This window comes from Bombus vosnesenskii, unplaced genomic scaffold (genome assembly GCF_011952255.1).
Source record: "Bombus vosnesenskii isolate JDL3184/JDL3185 unplaced genomic scaffold, Bvos_JDL3184-5_v1.1 scf7180000013352, whole genome shotgun sequence".
NCBI classification, from domain to species: domain Eukaryota; kingdom Metazoa; phylum Arthropoda; class Insecta; order Hymenoptera; family Apidae; genus Bombus; species Bombus vosnesenskii.
Window position 1 is genome coordinate 1,363,936 of NW_022882988.1, and position 23,128 is coordinate 1,387,063.

Below are 23,128 nucleotides of genomic sequence, written 5' to 3' on the forward strand. Positions count from 1 at the left end.
TTTAAATTCAGATAAAAAATGAAACCTAGGTAGATAATTGCTTCACTAAATAATACAATGAATACTAAATTCTGGATTTATTTATATGTTTTTGCATATCATATACATTCTGTGCGTTTTTGCATCCTCAAATTTGTCATAAATGCGTAAAAACCCGCGATCTATCGTATATTGTACAAAGTCAGAATGCGTTTTAATACCTAGAGAGAGCTAGGACAAGATTATAATGTATATAAAAATTAAGTGTTTGAATACTTTTGTGAGCTACAGTATTTCATGCGTAAAACGTCAGTTCCAAAATGACCACGTAATAACCATGTATTCATCTCGGAGCGGTAAGACTGACAGATGCAGAATGTAGAGTCGTTAAGCCGCGCGTAATTCGAAACTCGAGGCCGTGTGCGTAGCGTAGCGGTAAGCTAGCCGGCACGGCCAGTCAGTCGCGCTCCAGCCGTCGTAGTGGAAGGTGATTGTTGCGCTTCTCTTTTCTAACCTTCGTGCGAGTTCACTTCGTTTCGCATCTTCTCATCAAAACAAATGGATTGTCTTTGCTCGTACCGCGCGTCATTTTGTGCCAACGTATCAGTGTTACCTGGCGTGTCCACGCGATAAATCAAGTGTTCTTTCGTATCTCAACGCATTGTGCGAACAAGTTGTCGCGTTACGCAACTTCGTTTGATCATAGCACGCGGGAAGCTGTACAAACTTGCAGTGCATCTTCGCTTCGTGTTTATTTTTTGCTGGCACGCGGTCGTCTCGAGGACGCACTCGGTAAGTCCACGTTTATTATTCTATTCAAAACAGATTGTTCATACGCAACGCAGTTTCGGATTACTAGCGAAGGACGCGGGATTTACTACGCAAAAAGTGTAAAAAATGGCGACATGTTTTGACACGTGTTTATATCCGAATGGCGCGTTTATTCGATTCTTTGTAATATCACTTTTACGTTATAGAAAATATTAATTCGATGTAACTGTCTTTGGTTATGTCTTTGGGATGTAATAATCTCGCGTAATTGCGAATATTGTTTGGATTTGCGCGTAGTGTTCCACGAACTTCTGGTATTTTTGTGCTTTATGAGGGTGACCGTGGTCGCGGTCGCGGTCGTGGTCACGTATACATGTCAAACGTGGAAACTTTCATCCGATTAGGTTATGGAGAAGCAGCTACAACTATTCTTACTAAAATTACTAGATATTTATGCAAATTCGTATCTTTATATAATTCGAGAAATTAAACTTCAGCAGAGATTTGCTTTACTTACTAAATACCATGACAATTACTCTATCTTAAATATAATTCTATATTTTAAATATAACTTTACATTACAGACACGTTCTCTGCACTTTTGCATGTTTAAATTTTCTATAAATACGTAAACATCTACAGTCCAAAAATTACGAACCATTTTAGAGAAACGTGACCGTGTCACGAAATATCCTAGATTACATCTAGGATACGAATAGGAATATGAATGTCTAGTAACTTCTCGTACAGTTGATTCGTAGATGTTCGTGAATTTTCGGTAGATCTTCGGTCGAAACTGACACAGCATTCGAATGTTCGACGAAATGCAGGTACGTAAAGATCGCGTATGATCGATTAGAGCGGATGATGCGAGTTCGTTAAATCAGCGGACAGACTTGTTTTGACAGTCATAGAAAGAATTCTGCCTGTTCGTTCCGGTCATACCGGTTCCCATCGTGTAAAGCCTATGAAGGAGGCGTAGGATAGGACAACGGGAGAGAGAAGGATGGTCGGTTCGCTGAAAAAGAGAGCGATACAGGATCCGAGAGAACGGTCAGCCGACGACAAGAAATCCGTCGTGCGACACCATAGGCTTTTCTCGTCGCGTCCCCCGAGATGATCGTGTTATATTGGCCACCGTGCCGGTTCATTTTGAGGTTAATACGTATCAGGTTTTTTATTGACCGAGTGGAGGCGTTCGAATGTGTCTCGTAGTTTGTCTAATTACGCTATATGACATAGTCACGAACTGTTCTGAAACGTAATATACACGTATACTTGCACGCGACGTTCTCGTTAAAATGAAAAATAGGGTAAAAAGATAAAAAAAATAGGCTATTCGAAACAATTAGAGGTTCGTTTCCTGTGTCACTTTGATTTTTATATTTATTCCGTGAGTTTCTGCATTTTATTTTTTTGTTTTGTTTCAATAGTTATTTCATGCTTTACTTTGTAATATTTGACGTTATATTTATTATACTTGACCGTTATTGTGGATTTCGTTACAGGCTACGGCTTTGATTCATTTATTAGCATAATTGATTTTTTCTATTGGTTTCCAGATCGACAAAGAAATTTTTAATGCAAAATCGGAGCAGTTAAAAAATATTAAATATTACAAATATTAAAATATTAATATCTTTAAAAATTAGAAAAATTAATTACGCAACGCATTCGTTATCACAGTGCTATACGTATAAAACTATCAAACTTATAGAATTGGTCCACTTTTGTTCGCTTGATTACAACAGAATTATTTTATATGTAGTAGGTAGTAATCCACTAACTGTTCGTAGCAATGTAGATAAACCGATGGTACTATAAATCTTATACGGTCAAAAGGTACGAACCTGGCACGAAATCCGTCCAAAGTGCTGCGGTCCAAGGAAAAGAAACGCGCGACGTAAATTTCAAAACCGCTGGAAAAATCGTGTTATTATGGCAAACCAGCTCTAAACGTGTTTTCCAGAAGTTCTCCCGTAATTCTCAACTGTTCCAACTTTCAAGTTAAAGTCGATAATTACCATAGTATTCTACGAATAACACGCGAATCTATAGAATTATAATGTAATCTGTAATATTACAAACTATTAATTAGAATCTAACTTCTAGAATTTCCTCGTTTATGTCCTTTTGATCGCAAGATAATTATTCATATCAGCTAATTGAAAAGGCAGCTACAATATTTAAATTGTATTTACTGAAAGAGAAAAAAATAAAAGATCAAAGACACAATAATGTATTCGAATGTGCAAAAGTTTATTACTACGAACATTGATTGAATCATGAATTCGTAGGATATATCAAAAAATGGTTCCTATTGCACCTTTGTACTGCGGTTGTCTCTCGATCGTTTTAGCCGACAGTACCATAAATCTCTCGGTCAAAAGCTGAAAAACCTGACAGGAACTGTACAAAGTTTCACGATCCTGGTAAAACAACCGCGCGACGTGAATTTCAAAAACACTCGAAAAGTCGTTTTGTTACGGTAAATTAACTTAAAAGGTACTTCCTTGAAGTTTCTTTCGGAGCGGCGCGGTGGTTCACAAGTGGCCTAACTTTCTCGCGTTCGTCAAATAAAAAAGACCCTAGAACCGACTAAAAAAAAAAACAACTCGTTGTGGATTCTTAGGCAACTACAGTATCTATCCAGCGAAACGTCCAAGGTAGTTTGAATTCCACGCGGATAGTTGCGGTTTCCGCGACGCGTTCGCTAAGTGAATCGCGCGTGGAACGGTTTAGTCAAGGTTGAAGTAGTTTTCTCGTTACTGAAAGTACAAGCCGATGTCCGCCGTCGAGAGATTTAACGCCAGCCGCTCTTTTACCTTCTTTCGTATTCAAGTCGGCCAGGATTGGATAGAATCGACTGCATGAATATTTCCGCTTTGACTAGCGCCGCCGTGGTTCGTTGCCTCGCGATTTTCCTCCAGATTTTCATCGCGGACTCGACTGCAGACCCGTGCGCGATTTCTGGTTGTTTTAATGGCCGTATAATAATAACGGTAATGTATTTTATGTTTGACGTAATCCGGAGCAGCTTTGCTATTTGAGAGCATCGTGGTTAATAAACCAGCTCCGGATCTTTGATAATAAGTCGACTACGGATGAGTGTGGAAACATCTCCTGACTTTCGAATATCTTTATGAATGCAAAGAAAGAAATAAAATCTAGAGATAAGTTTGCTTTTGGTTGTTTATCTATTTTCTTTGGATTTTTTACATATTTTTGAATATTATGTGCGTTCTGTGAATTTGTCCACCGTTTACTTTTTTTTTTACTCTGGAATACTGTTGTGAGATACCGCGTTTTTAAGAAAAGCTACTTCTTTGTTATTTATTTATTGACGGTTATAATCATAGAATGGCAGTTGTAAGAAGGAAAAATGCAAAATAGATTTTGTTTAAAGCGGACATAAGAGTAGATAATGTTGGCTGTTTTTTAGATTTCTGCATAGATTTCCCATAGGTATGAAATCGTCAAAACTATTTAAGAGGATACTCTGTTGTAGAATGGCAGTTTTACGTTTTTTACTATTTTTGTACAAGGGAACTGTATAATTTTTTCATCGCCATTCTGCACATGTATATATATATATTGCTATTATAAAAGTATTTTTAAAGAAATATAATAAAAATTGGCGCGGATAATCTAAAGGCTTGGACATTCGCGCTGGAAAAAGGTGTCTTTTCATAGCGTCCGAGATTCCAACCATTCTGCTAGTTTGAAATAAGAAAACCAAAAAGATTCTTAATCAGGATAAGCTTGGCTATAGCGCGTAGTAGAATGAAGGAGAGAAGTCGATAATTAAAAAACGTACTTTGAAGCTGGACTATCGATTTTTCTAGGTTTCTCTCATCAATTTTCACGGAGTAGCTTAACAAAATTAAAAGTGATATTCGTTCTGGCTTGATTTTAGTACGACTTGCAACTATCGAAAATTCTTATATATTATTCAAAATTTGGATCAAATTGGCGAAATAAATCCTAAAATATTATAGAAGTCCATAGAAATTACATCGAAAAAAAAAAAACTAATTTATTCGTCGCTCTACGGTAGATCCCTTTAGACGCAAGTCTGACCTTATTCGGTTGCTACACAAACGAAATTATATTTTCCAATAATTTCAACTCCATTTTCACTTATTTTTCATGGTTAGGTTGTACAGTTTCCCAGTTATAGCGTTAACGGGATCGCATATAGGCGCAATGTCGCAAGCTTAAATTTAATACACGTATAAATAAGGAGAGTAATGCGGGTAATATTATTCGAAGAGGAAGCAGCAAAAATCTGTTCAGAAAACGAGCCGAAGCAACCGGTCCCCTTATCGCATTTTTACGTGCGTAACGTAAACGTACGTTATCGACCGTTTTGATTATACAAAACTATGTTAATATCTCGCCACATGCACGGACATTTAGAGCAAAGTAAACACAAGTTTATCTTCCCTCGCTGAAATATCGCTATTTTGCGCGTCCCATCTCATTCGTCGCTATATCGTAAATCTTATCACCGTGCTACCGCCAACTAAACATCACGTTTTTTCCTCAACTGGTACCGAAAGAAATTAGAAAGCCCTCCAAGTCACGTATTCATGGTACCAGTTTCAATTTGGGATTAAGAGCTCTCGTCGTTATTGGCGGCTTGGCATGAGACTGTCTCGCCGTTTTCAGGTTACAGCACATCGATAGTTTTCCAATTATACCTGAGGCACACGATCGTCTCTCGCGCTGAATATGTATCACGGATACAATGGAAAGAACGGTATCGAGCTATACACAGAGAATCAGAGATTCCTGTTCTTCGATTGGATATTAATTGAGAGTTTTTGTTGGATGGTTGTATAAATGGAGTTCTCCTCTTCTTCTTTCTTTTTTTTTTTCTTTCTGTTTTTACAAAAGCGAGAAAAGAGTAGGGCTACGTATCTAGAGAGGATTATATTTTGAATTTCCAGGTCTTCGTGGTTATGTGTGATAAGTAGTTTTTAATAAAATTCCAATTTATTATAGAATTTTAATCTATATACATATATGTGTAAAATTGGAAACGGTCATCTCGCTTTTCAATTTGATTTTGATCGAGGGATTTTATAAAAACGAAATAAACGCAAGAAAGGATAACAGCGATATACGTGTACATATCTAGAAGCTTTTATTTTGGATCTCATCAAATTAATTAATCAATATTTCATTCATTAAAGCTTTACCGATACGGTGCTTCTGCTCTGAACGATGACTTTGTTTATATTGCATTTTTTAAATTGATCGAAATATCGATACGAAAGTTCAATGATATAGATATATTAAACACACTTTCCTATATTATTTCTATATACTGTTTATCGAAATTTCATAGGCGATAACCTTTAAGGATTAAAATATTGAAAGTTTTTCTCTTAGCTGAAATTAAAGCGACATTGAGACGTACAACACTCGAGGATCGCAATAAATTTCAACATTTTCTCACTCGTACAATTTTTTTCTCTGAACACGCGTCATTTAAAATTGCCTCTCTGTTCTATATCCATCTAATTTACAAGCTAAATATGAATCTTGCAACCAAGGGAATAACTTTCTCGTGAAACATAGACATAGACGAATGTTGATATTCGACGTTTGCAAAGACGATAGCTAACTTTCGTTGCTGTTTGAATATGAGAACGAAGTTAAGGCAGCGGTGCATTCCCAAGCGTCGCGTTGTGAACGGGCAGATCGGACGTTACGTATGTATATATGGTAACGATTTCTGCGAGCACATACAAAACGCTTCCATTCTAAGTGTCGAGTGTTTCGTTATCACCGTTATCGCTTACTATGTGCGTAAGCCTCGTATACCTATGCGACATTGGCGTTTCTACTTTTGCATTGAAGAATACGCTTTACTTTCGTCACTCTAGCGGTTAAAACTCTACAATTTTATTTTCTAAACGTAATATTAGCGTGGATCTTACCAGAAGACAATTGATTTAGTTTCATAAATTTATTTATCACGGAAGAATGACACGGGAGAAGAATTAAATAAATGACAATGACGAACTCCAAAGCGAATGTAACAAAATTTACTTAAACTCCGCTTTTCCCTAATTCCTCAATTTCATTGTTCTTCCCAGTAATATTTTAAGAAGCAAACAACTTATTTATTGCAAGAACGTGAACAGTAGCGAATTCCAAGATAAATTTTAGAAAATGAAACATCTTTTTCTATTATGCTTTCCTATTTATGAAGTTCATTGATATAACTTTTGAGCTGTTCATATCTGATTATGAATGTAGCATTGTTCTCATAGCAGAAAATGACGAAGCGAAAAGTGCCCTTTAGCCGAGGTTCGTCATCAAAATTCAAGGGTCAATGAACACGTCGACCCTATCCTGCGAAGGCGCTAAACGAAATCACCAGAGATATCGACTTTGTACGAAGCATGTTCATACCTGTTGCGAACGAGAAAATTTGCAAGAATAATCCTAAGATAGATAATACTACAATACGTAACGTGCCGGATAAGCATGTTGATGCTGTTATCGTTTCGATCAAAGCTACAATAGTATCTATTGCTACAATACTTAAATAGTTAGGATATTTTAGCGAATGTATATTATCCTCGTACAGAAGGTTCAAAGGATTCGTTAAAAACGAGTTTTGAAGAAGCAAAGTTCACGAAGAATACACTGTACTATCGCGAAAGAAGCGAACCATCCACGGGGGGTTCCTTAATGAAAGCATTAAAATTAAACGTGCCACGTCTAGAGCCGGGAATGAAGCACGTTTCAATTTTTACGTCGGGTCGTTTACACAGTCAGAATTGCATAGTCCAGGACATGGTTGCCGTGAAACTGCTGGAATTTTTCTTTCACCGTCCGATTTGAGGAATTTTTTTTAATTATTAAATTGTCCGTTCAACTGTATTCAGATCGATATACGTATTAATTGAACCAGCAACGTGATCAAAGATATTATCAAAGATCGCATGAAAAACACAGTTTTTGATCTTAACGTCGCTTTGTGACTCAAAAGGAATATTTTAATATGAAATGTTGAAGTAATTACTTCAAGAAAAACTCTACATCTTTATTTTTGTATATCCTTGACGCGGAGATCGCTGTGACGTAGAAAATAAAATTTAGTGAAATAAAAAAATATTCTAAATAAGGAGAGGTCCATATTATTGTGCTCTTGAATATAAATTATGTTTTGGGTTACAAGATCTAGGAACAAAGGAGCTAATAAATAGATTTCTATTTATGTTTCCTATAGCCTTTAGCTAAAGCTAAAAGATTAAGTTTTTTGGTAATATCCTTTGCTATAAATATATGAACGTGCTCCCTATCGATTTCATTGGTATTGTGACACTATGAGAGTGAGGATCTGGATCAGCACAAACTTGTACATTATACTTATACCTTTATTTATTTCAATATATTTTCTATTACAAATTCATCCACTCGTTTTTCAATCGGTCAATATCTAAAAGTGGAAAGAATCTGTTCAATTCAAAGATATAGAAATCAACGACATAAATATTAAAACAAACAATATTCTAATGTTACGACGATATTTTTAAAATTTTAAAGACGATTTTAAATACCTGTATATGAATAATAAAGTTGTACGTATATGACTGCAAGTCATGTTAAAATATTCCCTTTTACCTACCAAGCGAAATAAAAATCAGAAAATCAACGTAGAGATCTTCAAATGTCGAAGTATTTATAAATACGTACTCGAGTGTTGCGACCACTCAAGGTACTGATTTCTTAGTTCCAGACCAGTTCATATAATCTGAATACATATTTGTAATTAGCGAATGAATGAAAATGAAACATTGCTTTCTACTGATACTCGAATGTCACAAAGTGGAACTTGTCTGTTGAAATTGAATTGGATTCGCGAATACATTACTCGCATATTGAACTTGATCGCGCTATCTAATGTGAAACGTACGTCTTCGAACTTGGAACGCGTAACATCATAGGAAATCAACGAGCTTCGATGTACATACATACATATATATATTTAATGGTTTGTACGCGATAAATGTCGAGCTGTGATGTAATCTTCGATTGGCGTGAGTTCAGCGTAGCAAAAGCTATGTGAGAATATTTATAAGCGAGCAGTGGACTTTGCCGTATTCCATTATGCTGTACGTGATCTCGCTCCGGTGTTATCGGAGAAGGTAAGCAAAATCGAATGCATTATTGTCATAGCCAGCACTTTCGCGAACGTTAGTAACAACTTCCCCGTTGCTTGTTATATTCGACATTTCTCCGATACAATTCTAGAAATGTCAAAAAAATTATAATTTGATTTTTATTCTTTTAATGACTGAATTAATCGGCATATACGTACGATGGTTATTAATTGCAATGGCCACTTAGGTTGTCTTAGGCAACGTCGAGTCATTAAGTGCACGAGCTCGAGTTACAGGCTTGTGAAGTCATGCGGTAGATATTAAAAAATTATCGCGTGTAATAAACGCACTGGTAAGTCTAATGTGTACATAGTCGACAAAGCGGACTGACGATGATCGATAGATCGCGAATGCATCTGGTCGGTTGAAGTTGAAAGCTACGTTTCGCTCTCGACGCGTCCATCGATGAATGCAAGTTGTCCCGTGGTTTGGCTGATAAATGCTCTAGTTTTCAAAATTCCGAATTTGGCCAAGCAGTTTATAGACGAGAGGCTAACAATGGAATCAAGTTTGCCCGCGATTTTGAATTGACCGAGAAATTAATTAATCCTCGGAGTACGAACCGCGAAATGGCAGGGTTGGATCGTGAGTGGCTCGTATGAGTGAATCCAAGCTCACCTAATTTTCTCTCGTAATTACTAGATACAGAGGTAATGAAAAATCGGGTAATAAATTTGGAAAGTACAAATAAATATCCATCCTTTTACGAAATATTACATGTTTACGCAATATAGAAGGAAATATTTAATTTGCAATATTTTGCAACCAAAAATATTTCACGTTATAAAGTACAATTTTTTAACATTGCGGCTGTGAAAGAGGATTTCAAAAATTCGTTTGATCTATTTTCGTCGCTATTTCATCCACGTAGATTATACAGTCTTATAAAATTTGAAGTAATTGGACTCTTATGGCTACAATAAGCTATCGCTTGATCCTTAATGGATTAAACTTTCTTTTAATCGTACCAATTGTAAGACTATCTGAGCGTGAAACGTGGTAGCAATCGGATCGTACGAGTTAAACGAACGATTCCGTATTAACCAGAGGCGAGAATAGGAGCAGATTATCATTCGGTCGTGTCCAAATGAATCGATATTAATTTTTAATTATATCTATGATTCTTTCGTGTGGCGCGTGTCGATTAATTTGATCGCGTTATCGGCTCGCGCGTCATTAACTCACTCGTTTCTTGAATATCAGATGAAGCGTGTGACCAGCCGAACGAATGTTCGGGTTGTCCGTTAATTACGCTAATAAGTTTCTATATCGAGCGGAGCCGCGAAACAGTTTCGGCTTAAATCTCGTCGATTCACCGAGCATTGCCTTAAAAAGCTGTAGTCGTGCCACATACCCCTTCTCCTCCCCTCTATTCCACCCTGCCTCTTTCTCCACCCTTTACCCGCCACTCTCGCCTTTTCGCTGAATGCAAATTTGCCGCACGAACGAGCGAACCAGTTCCCTTCTACCTATGCCGCCAATTAAAACACTCCTTTTTGAGCCGGAGCAACCGCAGAACTTGGGATTCAGTGTGCACGCAGAAACCGCCGGCTCTCACCGGAAAAAGAAAAGAGACGAAAATACTCGGACAGAATGTTGCCTTTTAACGGACCGCTAAACTATTCGCCGAAATGTGAAGTACATATGTTTTAACAAGCGTGTACGATTTTGTGAGAATTAGAAGCTTATCGCGTACCTCATTTGGATGCATTAACGCGTTCAGTGGTATAGTTTTCGAAAGGAATGATAATCTGCTTAAATTAATAAGTATTCTTTATTCGTAATAATATTCTTTTATGACGTTAATAGCATAATCAATCGCGTTTTTTAAATTATAATTACGGTATTCTTACTTCACAGAAAAATGTACGAAGAAGTTTGCCTCGTCCGGAAAGCAAAAGGTGTTTTAGACGTTTGTTCAATTTTATAAAAAGATAAATTTTATAGTTGCAAAGCTGTGGAAATTTCTGAAAAATGTTCGCCGTTAAAGAAAGGTTTAATCGATCGTCGAAAGTCTGACCAACTTTTGGAAATGGTTAGGGAAGTAGAGAATGTCAATAGCGTGGCACGTTTCCCGTTACATCGGATTTATGCAAACATTTTGGCTATTCGTCATTGACAGAAGGGAAACATTTCTGGATGGTAAATTTTACGTCAGTTTGCTCGTTAAAATTCTACAAACTTCGAAATGATAGACAATTCTTCACTTTTCTAGGCATTTTTTAATTATTCAAGAGAGAAATTTCATGACGATTGCGGACGTAAATTCCAACTTTTTTATTTCTTTTTTAAGTTCTTTTTTATTTTACTCGAGGCATTCGTGGATTTAGGGTCACGGTATATACCAATAGTAAAATGTAATTTACTGATCATTCGCAATTAGTAAAAATAGTTAATGACATAATAAGATGATAAAAATATAACAAAAATGCGATACGATGAGACGAAATGAAGCAAGAATAGAGAATATTACAGTTATCGACATAAACGATATATTATCAGAATTTCATCGAGCAATGACAATATTGAGAATCATGGACCATCAATGACGAAATTTAAGTGTAATCTATTTAATTATTTCGGTCACTGAGAACGACTGCAACCAAATGAAACCGGGCATAGTGAGACCTCTTACCGTGGTTTCATCGTTCATGCATTCTGCATATATTTGCATATAGAAATTTCCCATAAATGCATAATTGTCCGCAATCGAACGATTACGTATCGGAGTTACTAATTTGCGGAAAACCATTATAAGTCGGTGTTTCCATAGATCACGATCGATAATATGTATGTAATATTTTCAACGGGCGTCTCGGAGAGCTCATAAATAATTCTGTGGGATAATTGAAAGGGTACGGGGGCCGGAGAATGCTGGGACGTGCGTGGGTGTCCGTTAAACGAAAGCAAAGGCCACGCTCTCATTCGCGAGGAAACAAGGAACGCCGTTGTAATTGATTCGCTTGATAGATGTGACATCAACGAACGTACCGCACCGTGATCCGGATCGCCAGCAACCAGTCTACGCTTATCGTTCTTCTAAAAATAATTACTTAACGAGCAGCTCTTTCGTTCTTGTTTCTACGCGCCATTCGAATTGCCCCAAGAAACTCGGTTGCTCGTTCAACGCTTACAATGTACCACGAAATGATAATTTACCGATTGTTTGTCTGCGTTTGTATAGATAATGATTCAGCACAGCAGATAACACTTGTAATTTGTTAGGGTAATGCGTGGAAGAATTTTAGGTACAGAGTACGTCACCAAGTCCATTGTGATAGGATTAACGTCGGATTAATGACGCCAAACAATAATACACGACTGATACCGGGCGCGAGATAATAGAAATATCCCATGATTAATTGCTGATACGTGTTGCATGCGTTTTCAGCCTAGACAAAACAAAGAGTTCTTTTTTGTTAGATATATGGGATACGATCGAGGAGTCGAAACGATAAACGATGTAAATCTGCATGTTTTTGATAATAAGTAATAAGATGTTTATTTCTGTTAATATGGCCACTTACGTTATTTATCAGTAGATTAATAGGTTGAATCCAAAGATAATAAATTATTAAATTTGTCTGTGGAAAAGTAAAAATATATTTATTTCAATCGAAGAAAACAAACAGTTCGTATTTTACAGTGGTAACTATGCCAGGTCTATAAAAACCAACATAAATTGTCCTAGTAGTTGTAACTTTATTCCCCGTTTTTTTTTATTGCTATAGTCCGAATGTAATTTACATTTTTTCCCCTCTAAAAAATTCCTTCCCTATTTTTCTATTACGTAACCGTTTACTACTCGAACTTATCAATTTCGAGTAACCTTCCAAACGGTCGTCACGTTCGAGAGAGACCCAACATTCTTTGGTGTATTCCTAAGGTGTATCGTTACGAGCGAACGAGACGAAAAAATTTGTTCGACTCCAACGAAAGATCTCATAGCAGGTAAGACAAGCACGTGCGTGGGCGCGTGCCCGTGCACCTTTTAAGGCGCTCATAGAAGCTGGAACCGTTAAAAGCGTACCATTCGGGAAACTGAGATTGCCTCAGACGGTTCTTTTCTTACGTAAAATTCTTCACGGTGAAAATTCTTTTATCGAAACCAATGACCACCGAAAATAACCGTCATTTGTCTATCCAGTGGGAGGAGTGATTTCATGGTTGTCCCTTTAAACGTGTACCTTTTTGACATCCTGTGACTGGCCATTGTTTCTACCTGAAATTTTTTAACAGACCGGACGAAAGCCGTGCAATTGCCCGGGTTATTGTCCGGGGAAAATGGCGATTTTGCGTTCGACTGCACTTTACGCTCGCCTGATCGTATTCTGGTCAGAGATGCAACTAGGTTGCATCATAAATGGGTACACGTAGCCAAATCCGGCCACGTATGAATGTAGGAACACGCGTGTTGGTCACGTGCGGTCCTCTCTGTGTCTTCCACCTCGTCGTTTCGGCAGTATCCTGCACCCGTCTGCGATGTATTAATCGCAACGTTTCGTCCGGGAGTACCCTGTATGGATCACGTCGAAACGTCAGCTGTCCACGATCGTTTCGAAACGTTTACGTCGTTGGAGTCTGCCTTGTAAGAGCGCGCCACGTTTTTCTCCGTGGAAAATGCAAAATGGAAAATTCAGGAAACGAGGAAGCCGGTTTCATCCGGGGAGAACGGTCGATGAGACAAGCACCGTGCGAGCGGAATAAAACTGGACTTGAAATTTCATTTAATTCGAAGAGGAACTCTTCAACGCGAACATCCCATCAATTTTCGCGAATGAAATATCGGCTTCCGTGTCCCTCTTCGCCGCGTTAACGGCTGCTTGTTATTACCAGGGCAGGTGCTATGAATCCCAAAGAAATATGCCGCATTGTAAAATTAAACGACTCTCTAAGGAGCTCTGCCGTCGTGTCTTTTGACCTGTCTCAATAATTCTTCCTCGTATAATGGAAATAAGTACTTTCCGTTTCTCTCCTTGAGAATCGAGGACCGTCGTATTAACGCCGTTGAATTTATCGAGCAAATTGCATCAGAATAGCCGGCGTAATATCGCCTCACGGTATTATCGGTGTTTCGTGCAAGTGTATCTTGAAAATTCATAGCTCAAAGGAAGGAGACAAAGGTAGGAGGTTTTCGTTTGTGCGAATATCGTGTTATTTATAACGATTACAAGCTTGACGCAATAATTTTGGAGGCCATTGTCAGTGGGTTGGGGGGCCGATGCAATCTTTTACTCTAGGAACTATGTACCGCCAGGGCATTCCTACCTGCTCTGCAAATAAAGCCTGTTGAGATTTCTCTGAAAGGACAGAGAATTACGTGCTCAGGCCGACCCACGACCGGATCCCATAATCTGCAGGTACTCGAAGGTAGCATAGGGGAACGCCACCGTCCTGAAATATAGCCGTGGGAGTATAATTTGAGCGGCGCAGTCTCAGCAGAGGGGTCTGAAAATTCAAGTAAACGGGAACGAAAGGAGCGGCACTGGCGAAAAGCCTCTAGACGATTAAACCACGTTTTTAATCATCATGCAGTTTTCATGGGGGAGGGGGGCTGCGCCTGGCTCCCCTTTTATCCAACGGTAGACGAGAGAAATCTCGTTTGAGGAAAGTTTCGATCCCTCTCGGAGATGTGTGTCACGAGAAAGAATTACTCGTTACGCGCTACAAGTCCTTAGGGAAATCCCCTCCAGCTTGCTGGAACTCGTTCCAGGCACCGAACGATCTCTTCCTCCTCCGTTTCTTGAGTTTCGTGTGAACGACGATTTACAAAGTTACCGGCTAAGTACAGCGGCGTTAGCGTAGTAGGCGAAACGATTTCGCAGAAGCACTTTTAATCAAGAAGTTACGGAAGGCCGACTGTCAATGTGTAACCTTAAGAAAAAGTTTCCTTTAAAGTACTTCTTGATTCGTGTATTGCATCGACTAGGCTTGCCTCCTCGCGTTTCCGCTGCTAACATAGACAAAGCAGAGCGTACGATTTAAATGCGCGAACACGAAGAGCCGAGGTGTAAATAGTGGCAGGTCCCGAAGGACGATTCAAGTTGTACAATGAACCAAATAAGCGGTCGTGAGAGCAGAGAAATGCCGTGAAAGTAGCTCGTTAAAGACCGAATCACGTACGACTGATTTTTATCACATCGTGTCTTCCATTCAACGGAACACCGACGTCGCGTGACGAGTTGTCTCGTCGTTGAGCAACACGCGTTAAAACACGACAGTCGATCGTTTCTCGTCTTCCGAGGAAATAGAAAACCATCAGTTGTCCCTTTTGCAGACTATAGACGCGCATTAGTGTTCGTTAGCTTCCTTAGTTTCGTTTCATAAGTTAAAATCTTAATTAAACTCATTTACTTTAGACCCGAACGACTAAAATCCCTCGGTACGTATATACTATACGTGTTCGTATCGCGTCCGAAAGCTTCTAGTCCGACGAAGCAGGAGAGAATCGGAGCCTCGAGGATCGATAATTATTTTAATAACATCTCGAGGTCGCTGGTGGAATGTTTGCATCGATCCAGATACATAGTATACAACGGTAAACTCGCCACGTGAAGTAGCTTCGCTAGGAACAACTTTGTTTCTCGTTTTCGCTCGGTTAGTATTAGCAACACACGGTGTCGGGCTATTCAATGATTTTTCTCGTTCATCTTCCCGTTCGTGGAACGAACGCAGAGTTCCGCTCTAGAAGCCACAAGGAGGAATCGATTCAGATACCGTCGATCGACCAATACGCGATGTACTCTCGGAGATAAATTTTCCTGCGATACTCATCCTTGATACAACGCCCGATACTCGAGAGGCTTTCCGCTCTCTAATTAGTGTAACGAGCTAACATACCAGGTTAAAATGTCGACTAACTGCGCCGACAAGAATCTTTCGTTGCTCTCGTAACGCTCGCATCAGAATGATACCTATTAGCGACGCTATTAAGAGCACCGATGTTGAGGAATTAATTTAGCCGGTAATTTTTTCCCTGTTTACACTCGCTACCGTTCGAACAAAATTATCATGCTACATCGATCATACGAACTGCTCGTGACCCGTGTTCTTTTTTTGTTTTTTAATTCTACGTGAGAGAAGATCATTTACTTTTTATTCGTTTATTAACGTATAATATAATTCTTGTCGAATTGCCTCGTCACGTATAACATACAGTAACCTGATAATATACCTGATAATCGAGGTTCGCTATAATACTAGCCTCTCTTACACAATTGAGCTAATATCGTTAATGAAACTTATTCGTTACATAAATTACAAGTTAATGAATGTTCTTGTATAACAACGAGAAATTTCATAGCAAAACGAATAGTAGTAAAATCGTAGATAAATTTTCAGAAATAACGCTTTCGAATGTTACCGGTTCTGTTTAGTTTTCAATTCTGAAGTTCATTATGATATGACTTCTCTGATCAATTCTGTGTGACTTATACTCGGAAAAGGTTTCTAAATACTTCCGTCAGCCACTGTGTATGCTTATTCTAAATGTACTAATAAGTGTTTCGTGACTTATGGACGTTGTTACTCTATGTACATATCTTCGTTTCTAAAGTTTACGATTTCCCTTCAGCTAACGATCAACGAGAAAAATGAGACAGCAACAACGATGCCTTAGGTCGTTTGTATAGCTGAGTCTACGAAACGATCGACGTTCGATTCATCGGTCCTTTCGATTCGAAAGGAAGATAATAGTGCTTCCGCCTACACGGCGATATAGGAGAAACAGCGACTGATTATTTGTTGTTGAGGCTGCTCACCGGGTTCTAATATTTTACAAGCTGTTCCGCCAGTCGGCGAGGATTCGCGTAGGTGAGCATAAGAAAGGGAAAGGCAAAGGGTTCCGCTATCAACGCAGGATAGAAAAAAAAAATATATATATATATATATATAGAGAGAGAGAGAGAGAGACAGAGTAAGAGAAAAGAGAAGCCGAGAGGACTAGGATATTCGAGGTTATGTCACGGTTCATGTCGTGACTCACGATGTATTATTAGTCACCGTTCGTTCTCGTGACTTCCAGGACGAGTAGAAAACGGCTTCCAATTGGCCCTAGGTTCTCCGGAGGACTTCGTTGTCCTCGCAAAGATACAAGATCTTTCTGCTGAAAAATTTGTCGAGTCTCTCACGAGGGAACTCGTCTCGCGTTTCATCGGCCATAGTTTGCTTAGGGTTCGTCGCTCTGTTGATAGAGGGAAAATTGATTGTCGTGTGTGTGTGTTCATTCGTGAAAATGGTCCTGTAATGTGTACTTTGATGTACTATATCTAGGTTATTGTAATAACACATATAACGAATAACACATTACTTCGGTCGGTATTAATTTTGTTGAGAGTATGCACTTGCTTTATTAGATGGTTTTAGTAATAGCAAAAACAGAAAATCGACACACGTCAATTTGTAAGTGACGTCGCGAACGACACACGTCGTGTGGGGTTTGATCTAATGTTCAGTTGGCTTTTGTTGAAGAAATCTTTTCGTTTGAATAATTACTCCATACTGCGGATAACATTTATGAACTTTTACTTTACTTGCTGATCTGATACAGCATTTCGTTATCAAGTTACCTTCCGGGCGAATATTTCCCGCCATTTCTTACACAAAAGCTTATTATTCGTTATCTTTCATTGTCCATTATTATCCGAAATAATCAAACAAAAGGAAACACTTTGTTCCATATAATTCGTAATATTTCGGAATTTATTTGCATCGAGCATTTTCGTTTTCAATCATATTAAACCATAATTTTCATTTCAAACGAGAGATATCCAAACCTATTCTCACATTAACACATCACAAGCGTGTAGCAGCCAGTCATAAATTCGATAGAAACAAGGATATGTTTCTACTAAATATAATTAGAAATTTATAAACTAGAAACTTTCGACGCGAATTAATTAACGTATAATAATACCACGCGCAATATTCGAACAATAGTTTCCCATATAAAATTGCTCGGAAAGAATCGGCCGTAGCTTATTGATTCTGATATTCTCAAATGGTCATTGTTATCATTATCATCGTTAACGATATTTTTCTCCGCGGAGGAACGTAACGCGATCTCACGCCCAAATGGAGCGATTTTCATCGGTGCATTCATTAGTCGTTGTTGAAGGCGGACGTATGCAAGCGTAGAATTGCAACAGGAAATCTAATCCATTCGTCCCACTTTGCAAATGGTTCGTGGCCTTTGCTCTTATTTAATAAACGGGTCGTGAACGTCGGTGCCCGGCGGGGACTTGCCCGGCAAAGTGACTGCGATTAGACCAATTGAAGCGCCGTTAACCATCTCGCTCGCGAACCCGTCATACAATCTGCGATAATTGGCCCCACACTGATTCCGCTCGTCGACAAAAATCCGCAAAGGAGAAAATGTCCACGTGCACAGCGGATTGAAAAGTAGGGAAATCCTGTCACCGTTTTTGTGTAGCATTACATTCGCTGTATATTGTATCGATGTTAAAGTAACACGTTGATTTGTTTATAATACGCGTTGACAATACAGTAAGAGGTATTATTGAAATTACGGAAGTATATCCGATACGGTTGTTTGCATGTGTAATTTGTTTATTTATTTATATATTCAGCTTTGCTCATACGTATGGGGAATGGAATTATTAGAAATTGATATTACAATGGCGTATGGTATACGGAATATGTTGATGAGCTGTTATTATGAAATCGCAAAGTTAGCTAGATGTTACACAAGAGAAGCGAGATAATATCATAGGACGTGCCTGTATTGAAATGATAACGTGCAATGAAGCGAATAACTGAAGCATTAGCCACGATTTATGTAAATTATTTTCTTTTTTTTTTTATTTTATTATCATTTATATCAACGAATCCATAAAGTGAACGTAATAAAAGTAACCTAAGTATCTTTCTTGACGTTGTAAATATTTGTTATTCGTCTGTGATACTAAGCATCTATCGCAGAATATTCGTAGCGATAAGTTTTTTAGCTTTAAGGATTGTCTTAATTGCATTTTAGATTTAACGCGCGTAAACCGAGTTGAAAATTAAAGAACGTGTTTTCTTTTAAAATTGAAATTACCCAAAGGTACATAATTGGAAAAAATTATTTTAGGGAATGTAAAGGTTAATAAAAATGCTAATTTTGAAATTGTGATTATACCCCTGGTGGGACTCGAACCCACAATCCCCGGTTTAGGAGACCGATGCCTTATCCATTAGGCCACAGGGGCTGGTGTATGAGGGTAGATGTTAACAGCGATAAGAAATAATTTATACAAATTATAATTCAATTATGCTTTCCACTGTATTATGCCACTTTATTGTTAGCGAATTTCTTCTAATATCCGAGGTTTGTCTCTTAAGCTTTTAGTCGGTTCATTGCAATAGCTTTCTCATTTATTTTTCTGCATGCTATCAAAGAACGATTTAAAATAAAAAAAGGCTACCTCACTCCACGGATACTCAATCGTATCTTTTTGTCTTTTAATAAATTTTTTAAATAAAAAAGAAAAGGGGGAAATGCATTATTTTTCGTTTTAATTTTTTCCAGCGGACTTTATCGAAACATCCTTTTATTTGTTAAAACGAGAATACGTTTCAAAGATAAAAATTCGAGGTATAGTAGTGTATGATTAATCGCCAGTTCGAAATATCATTCTCAAACGGTGCAAAATGTTACGAGCGTAAAATTGAAAGGGGCTCGGCGGTTTGTTAATGAATCGAAGCAGCGGGTATCTTCATCGGGTAGGTTCTACAATCGCGTCGTTGTGTGCCTGAATGCGGAGTTAACCAAGACTTTTGAAACTAAAATCCTACGGGAGTTGTAACTGATAAGATGGTCTAGCGTTCCTTAATAGAATCTGCCCTCGCAGCTGATGTTCGGCTGACGGCACCAGGTATTAGCTATGTAAGTGAATTGCACTCTGGAGACTGCTCGCGTTGAAATTTCCCTGAAACCGAGGCTAGGGACACCTAGAAATCCCTTGTAACGTAGTTACTTGGCTGCCGCCGTTGGCCGGCAAAATTACGCTCGAGTGTCCACTATATTGTTTGATGACGCTGGCTACGTAGCATCAGTTTTCAAAATTGATTTAGCGCACGTCGTGTCGAGAAATATCGATCGATTCTGCTGCTTCTAAAAATTGTATGTCGTAGAGGAAAAATTCTATTACGTTGAAACCTGCACACATTCGGCGGACTGAGGGTATCGGCGCTGGAAATACTCGGAACGACGAAGTCGGTCAATATTACGTAGTCTTCTCGTTGTCGAGGCAGGCAGTCGGAAAGCCATTGGTTAAAAGCCGTGGAAACGCGGCGATACGTACGTATCATCAGGAGGAAGCAACGTAGTAGAAAAATTGGAAACGTTCCACGAAAGTTTCTTTCGGTACCGGGTCACGGAGATTCGTGTGCGAGCGTTGTCTGAAAATTTTGAAAAAGTACGCTTTCTTTGAGGAGTTTGAATCGAGACGAAGAGCTTTCAAAGTTCCCGAGTCGAGCGATTGTACATACGAGGGCGTTGTAAGATCTTGATTCGAAATGGTATTTTCCGCCGATGGCAAGGCTTTTTCGAGGGAATGTTGGATCGTTTATACGTTTGCTGTTTTCTGTGCGAACTACGAACGTCGATAAGACGCGGTATCTGCTCGTGGCGCGGTTTAAAGCGATGAGCGATTATCCGTACCTACAATAGAACGTCGTCGTTCGAAGGAAACTTTTCCATCGAAATATCGATAGTTGTCACGGGCAGGGTTACACGAAACGCGTTTCAATTTGATTGATGAATGCTGAAAGGGTCGATCTCCACCTATTTTTTCTTTTTTTCCACCCGCGTTTTCGTTTTCATCATTAGTTGAACCACTCGAAACAATTGAAAACTATCTGTAGCTGTAGCTTTTCGAAATATCGATTGGCTCTGAAAATGGAAAAAAACAGATACGAAAAGATGGTCGCGTTTAAGCGAATGGAGTCAGTGGATCGCGTTTCTCCCTCCAAAATATATGGAGATTGAGTTGTAAAGGAGTTTAATTTCCTTTTCTTTGCCCGTAACTGCGAGGACGCGACACCGTTAACCGTGTTTCGTCCATTCGCTTGGCGTATAGTTACACATTCTCTCTTACAGCGCTCTATTTTATTAGCGAGTTTCTGAAAAAGAGGAAAACTACTACGAAGTCTTGCCGGGAGATACATCCTCCAATGAGACCGAACGTGTTTCGCGAAACACGTTTCCCTTGGCAAAAAAAGACTCGATAAAACGTTATTTGAATAATTGGTCCGGTCGACGTACATCGTATTTAATTAATTAATATTGCCGAGAATTTAGCGCGAAATACCGTTCGCGACGAAATTTTACATATACATATTCAACAGAGAGCGGCTAATTAATGTTTATTTCAAAGTACATATTCATTCAACGCCCCATCTACGGTATTCGCGTTTAACGCATTATACAATAAACGGTTGAAAATTAATAATTGTAGTATTAAATTCCACATTTTGTCAACCAAATATTATTTTCGCAAAGAAAGGTGTGTATGATCCAACGTGATGAATCTATCTTTCGACTAAAACCCTAAATATTTGATTACCCGCGGCAACTGCCAGTAAAATCAGCTACCGAAAATCAATAGAACGGAGAGATCGCTTTATACAGCGATTCGGAGTTGGAATTAAAAGCCTAACATTTCCATGCAAATTTGCTCGCGATGCAAAACCCGAAACAGCGGCAAGAATATACGAAGCTAAAAATTCGCGAGATAAAGGTTCCCTTTGTTTCGGAATTCGGCTAATTTCTTTCGCGCGGTTTTCAACAAACGCGAGAGATCGTCGCGGTAAAAAGAACGATTTCGATCTCCGCGCTACGAGACGAACGAATTATGCAGCTGACTCGCTCATGGAGGACGATTTAGCGACGCGAGACGAGCTGATCGTTCGAAGATTCGTACGAATCGATATCGAACCTCGTCGTGAAATTTGATATAGAGTACCTGAAGTAGGAGAAACTATTGGCTTGGCAACTAAGTGATTGCGGATTTTGCCAATACCACCTAATGATAAAATCTGCAATCGCTTAGTTGCCGACCCAATAGTAAGATATAATAATAACAAGATAGAGTTATTCGACTCACTTGTGCTTCAACGTTATAAAATTCAGTCTTGAACGTTACACAGAACGATGAAACTGGTCGTATACTCTGAGACGGCATTAGTCTCTAATATAATAACGAGGGAATGAGAAATCATCGTGCATTTTAGGTCGAGCAAAAGAAAATGTTAAAAACAAGAAAATGATTTGACTGTTTAAGGTTAAATTGTAAGATATTGAAGTTTAGCTGACTCAAATAACGTAATTTAACCATACGGAGCTTCAGACAGGAAAATAACGTAGGATAAGGTTCAACCGTTTAAGAAGGAAGCGATCCACTGAAAGGGTCATAAAACAATAAAGGAGGTATCGAAGCGACGCAAAAAGGAGTTTGGACGATCATCGGCAAATAGTTCAGCAGCGAGCGTTCTTTTATTCGGCCAAGCGGCATTCGAGCATCCAGGATCCTTTGATCGAAAACTCGGATATTGTTGACGACTGACGAATAAGAGGTGGATCGATGTGCTTTAGAAGGTCGCAAGAGGGAGAAAAAAACTTCAGCTACCCTTTCATCTTATTTACCTGTTTTCGTGTTCTCTGCTCGCATCTTTGTTTGGCGAATCGCCTTTTTTGATTCGAGCTTTCGGCCAATAGCAAGTACTGCTGGCTATTACTTATGGGTATTAGGATGTTTAATGATATCCAATACGTGAAAATTGAACGTTCTTCGTTGTTCTTATTTTCTATTTATTTTTAGTATACATTTGAAATATGGTGAGTCCATTTTTATTAATTGTTCGATTTTTATGACACTTGGTGTTTTGACAGAAAGAAGTATTTCCTTGTAAAAATGTGAAATAATCGAAGAATTGATCGACGATGTATACTTTAATCATCTCTTTATCTATGTTTTAAATACAATATTTCTTGGAATCCCTGTGGACCAGTCGGAGACTGTTTGCACCGTCTAGACGCTGTTCTTTCTTTTATTAGTTGAAAAGTTTCGGGAGTCAAGTTTTATTCGTTCCCGATGGAATCGAATTTTATCAGTGTTTCGTGGCGATTTTCGACACGGACAGGAATCCCTGGATGTGCATAATATCGTGAAACGAGTCTGCGTACGTGCTGTGTG

The 23,128-nt window shown here is 38.6% G+C and overlaps 1 protein-coding gene and 1 non-coding gene across 3 annotated transcripts in view; one reads left to right on the top strand and one right to left on the bottom strand.

Moving 5' to 3' along the window:
- The first annotated feature begins 349 nt into the window (after positions 1–349).
- LOC117236768 (CD151 antigen-like) overlaps positions 350–23,128 on the top strand; it is an 89,937-nt gene continuing 67,158 nt past the window's right edge. The window contains exon 1 of one of the 2 annotated variants that reach the window (XM_033500009.1): positions 350–771. The gene's annotated coding sequence lies outside the window, so the exon portion shown is untranslated. The remainder of the gene's footprint in view (positions 772–23,128) is intronic. The other variant, XM_033500010.1, reaches the window with a different exon arrangement.
- Trnar-ccu lies at positions 19,069–19,141 on the bottom strand. The gene has a single exon. It is a non-coding gene; the product is annotated as a tRNA-Arg (tRNA).